Here is a 4815-nt window from a genome sequence, read left to right as displayed (position 1 = left end):
TGGAGGAAACTGTAACTGTTGTTTGAATCTGTTGGCATCTTTCAATCACCATGTCAATATCTCATTATAATTACCATTTCAACAATAACAATCTAGAAAGAGCAGAGTTCCAGCAAAAAGATGTCTTTAGTAGCTCTTTGATCTGATCCAAGACTTGGTTGGTATTATGAAGATATTTATTTTTGACCCTATGATGTTTTCACTTTAGCTATTTTATATGGGTTTTGTCTTTCTTAATATATGACTAGGTTTCCTGAGATAATTTGCATGTTAAATGTAGTATTTTGCATATGATATGTTCAATAAATATTTACATTTACTTGGACTAATCATATCATGTGCCTTAAAAAGCTAAAGAATAGTTGTACTTTTCTTTGGAGTTTGTCAGGTGTTATTTTTCCCAACATGTTACGTAATGGAAAAACTCAGGTGTTCCAAAGGAATTTATGTACATTTTGAATTTAATTTTTGGAAAATTCAATAGCAACTCCGATGACTCTTATGTTCCATGCAGTATTTTTGATGTACATTTATTGGTGTGCTTTTTCAAATATTTGCCAGTTGTTCTAATCAGATATTTTCTTCTCTTTGAAGAAATTACAGTAGTGATTTATTCCCAAAAAATATTACTTGGCAATGTTTTGAAAACTAATATAAATTTTCCACCACTAATTTTTAAATAATGTATTAATGTTTCCTTTCATATTCTAGATTATATTTATTCTCTAATCATATATGTTTAAATCTATTAATTTACATTTGATCAAAACTCAGCCTATATCCCTTAGGCTCCCTATATAGTGTTGATGTTATCTTGCCTATTAAAAAATAGATTAAAATGTTATTTCTTCTAATACAAGTGAGATTTAATTACATATTTCAAAAATGTTAAGAATTATATTTTTAAAATGATTCTTTCTAATCTTTTCCTGAATATGTTAATATTTATATGCCAGTTATTAAAGTCTAAAATATGTAGGTAGAATTTTTTAGGAAGAATTTTTTCATAATTTTTATGACAATTTTTTTTCTTATACATGACTGCTTGCTGTGTTCTTAGAAAGCACTTTCACATATTTTATATTAAAATAAATAAGTTTTTAAAAACTTATTTTTAAAATTCTCTTTATCTTTTTTCTCTAATTATGTATTTGATCAATTGATCAGCCTGTGGGGAGAGTATGGAGCTATAGGTAACTAATGAGGAGTTTTTCCTTTTGTAGAAGATATGAATGATTTAGTGGAAAATTACCTCTCAACATGCCTAGAAATTACCTTGTGCATGGCATGACCAAATTTCTAAAATGAATGTGTCCATGCTCTCAGAGATTCCAAGAAATATCCTGAAAATTTGACTTTTTTCTAACTTCTTAGATGGCCTGCAGGCCAAACAAGCTACTCTCCTCAAAGGTTATATCCTATAGATTGACTCACACGCAGACAGCTGGGTTATATAACTCTGTACTATGATAGCTCACGAAAAGTTATACCACCTTCCAGATAAAGATTACTTTTCTTTGTATAATTTACTTCATGTAGAAATACTAAATAAATATATTTTGACATTATAGTTTTAGGCAAAGATATCTTTACTATTTCACTCAACAATATTTTCTTTTTCTTTCTTTTCTTTTTTTTTTAGGCGAGGCAACTCTTGGTTGACCTCACAAATTGCAAGGACCTTGTCAGCTTACAATACTTTATTTTTTATTTATTTTATTTTTTTTACACCTATAGCACCTGGTCTTCCTAGGGGATCCCCCATCCAAGTACTAACCAGGCCCGACCCTGCTTAGCTTCCGAGATCAAGACAGGATCGGCTTGTTCAGGGTAGCATGGCCGTAGATTCAACAATATTTTCTAATCAGACTATACATAGGGAATAAATTTGAACTGCACAACTTATTGCTTTGTGAACATATCCAAGCTGTACATATCCATCTTTTATAAACCCAAAGTCTGTTTTTAGCCCATTTGCTTTTCCCATGTGGCTAGAAGCACATTTGCCTTAGCATTTTGTTTTATTTAAAGGGTGATTTTCTGTGTCATAACTTTTAAAGTACAACTTTAATGAAAGGTAATGGGGAACCCCCAAAGTTTTGAAATATTACTAAGGAAATGCTACAGAAAGATTGCCTTTCCAAAGTATCACTCATTCATAATGCCCCTCTACCAACCACCACCTTCTTCTCATTTTTTAGAGGATATAATAAATTTTTATTACATTAAATTGTATGTATAACCATATATATTTAAATTATTGTTTATTATTTTCATACACTTGTTTTCATTTCCAATGGTATGCTTTTTTCTCTATCTATGGAAATTGTTTACATATCTTGATTTGAGATTAAACACTTAATTTTTTTAAAATTAAAACTAATGAAATTTTTAACACTTTTTTTATTTAGAAGGAAATCAAAATTGTTGTGAGGGGTAGATATATGTGGACATCATTTAGTCATGTCCCATGATCGTATTATTTATAAGGAATTTTTGATTTCTAAGTTATGTATGGCTGTCAGATTTTTATGTGAAATCTTTCAACTAGAAAATGTTAGAAAAAAGTTAAAAAAAAAAAAAAACCTTGCATCAAAATATCACATCTAGAATTCAGATATAGCATAAAACTCACATGCTATTTTCTTATCAAAAATTTTTCAAAATTGTGATGATGGTGACATAGTTTTTTAAATTTTGTAAAATAGAGATTCCAATCATTTGGTACACTACTTACCACTGAGAAATGCTAGTTTTTGTGTTGTGAACCATATAGGTAAAGCTTAATGTCAGGATGCCATTGTTATAATTCTCTATCTGAAAACTGTAGGACTGCAGCAGACTGATGTTTCTGGACCTCATTTAACTCTTTGCTTTACCATTTTATATGGATTTCTATCTAATGTACCACAATGAGGAATTTCCTATACCTCTAAATATATTTATATCAGGGTTTATTTTCATTAATCTTATGATATACCATAATTAATTTGATTTGCCACTTTTAGGAAGTTTCTAATTTTTCATTATAACAAATCATGCTGTGATAAACATTTTTATAAATATATTAGTTTGCACCTATCTGACTATTTCCTTAGACTGAAATCTTGAATATTGAACTGGTGGGTCATAGGGAATGAGTTTTAGCCATCTTGCTTTATACTCTAAACTTTACCTCCCAGAATTAGAATACTCATTTTTGGCCAATTTAATATGTTAGAAATAGTGCATTCAAAGGTACGTGCCAAGTCCAAGAGTAGATAGAGAAAATTTAGAGATATCAAGATTCATCTTGATTCCTAATTTCCAGTGTGCCAACAGCCTCAATTCTTGTTTTCCACATCTTGAAACAATCATCTATTTTTAAATGTGCGATGTCAGAATATAAAGTAGGATTTAGGCCTTCCTTCCCTCTAGCTCATTGTTTCTTACTTCTAAGGAGAGGGGATAGAGCACCATAGTCAATCTTGTTGCATAACAGAGATTGAAATGGACTTTTTCTCAGGGCAGTTTTAAGTACTAATAGAGGGGCTCCATATATTTTTCTGGGATTTATCAAAATGTAGGAGAATAAAATGACTGCCATAAAAAAAGTCTTTTTTTTTTTTCTTTTTTTCTTTTTTTTTACCTGTCACAAATATTTTTAATCACAAATGTTGCCTTTTTGGGGTCACAAATTACTTGCTCCCAAGAAACATTTCACTGGGGCTCTACACACAAAACAGCTGCTCTGAGAAGCGGCGACTCACACAGAGGGCACCGTACTTGTGTTTGCTTGATGCTGTGCTTGAGAGACAAACTGCCGGTGCTGTTCAGGCTGCTGACGCTGCCATGGGATGGCGTGGAGCGGAGGCTGTCTTTGCATGGGGGCCTGGCAGGCAGGACGGGCACAGCGCCTGGAAACTCTTTCTTTTGGAAGGTGGGATGAGGGACAGGGACGGGGGCAGGATGGAGGGCACAGGCTCCTTCTCGAGGGCTCGGTACACCAACAGAACTTCATTTTTCTCTTGACCCTTGCTTCTTAATGATAGAGATGAGGAGATAAAACTACTTTGCAGATATCTTCAGGCTGAGCACAAAATATGTCTTTCTATCGCAGTTATTGAAGTCAACATGTGGGTCCTTGAAGCCAAGAAACATATATTTTCTCCTTTTATTATAAAGTCCTAGAGTAATGCTGGGCATATGTTTTGGGGATGAATGAATAGGTCAATTTACTATTTTACTTTTTATATACCATCTCCTTTAAGTACAACACTTGACTAATAGCATACAAACTAACTTAAACCTTCAATTTTCCTTCCATTTACTCATCAAATACTGAGTTCCATCTACATATCAAAATCTATCTTGCAATATTTGGCTATCTTAAATAATCTTTCAGTTGTATTTGCACTTCAGCATTCATTAGCTACTTTACTTTTTTAATTTTTTTTTCTTTAGTATGACTTGCTTTCACCACTTTTCACTTTCCACGGACCTGAATTCCTTTGTATATTTAATAAACATAATCTTTTGCATGTAACATGATCAAATAGCACCATGAAGACAATGTTTGCCTAGGTTAGAATTGATTCCTTCTTAGCAAAGGATATGAACTGTCCTTTAGAGAAAGGTCATATAAAATTTTTAATAATTTAGAATTGAAAAACTTCAAGGTGAGTTAGTCTACAGAGAAGTCTTTCTTTCAAGAAGATATTTTAAATAACTAATATTGAACCTCCTTTCTGGTCATTCATTATTATAGCAATATCTCTAAGGAATATCCCTTAATAGATATATAAGATTAAACTGTTGTTGAGCTAATTTGGAAAT

The 4815-nt window shown here is 31.8% G+C and overlaps 1 pseudogene; it reads right to left on the bottom strand.

Moving 5' to 3' along the window:
• Positions 1-1728: 1728 nt before the first annotated feature.
• Positions 1729-1847, bottom strand: LOC112470640 (annotated as a pseudogene).
• Positions 1848-4815: the final 2968 nt, after the last annotated feature.

This window comes from Pteropus alecto, unplaced genomic scaffold (genome assembly GCF_000325575.1).
Source record: "Pteropus alecto unplaced genomic scaffold, ASM32557v1 scaffold3, whole genome shotgun sequence".
In the NCBI taxonomy this organism is placed as follows: Eukaryota; Metazoa; Chordata; class Mammalia; order Chiroptera; family Pteropodidae; genus Pteropus; species Pteropus alecto.
This window is presented reverse-complemented; position numbering and strand designations above follow the sequence as displayed.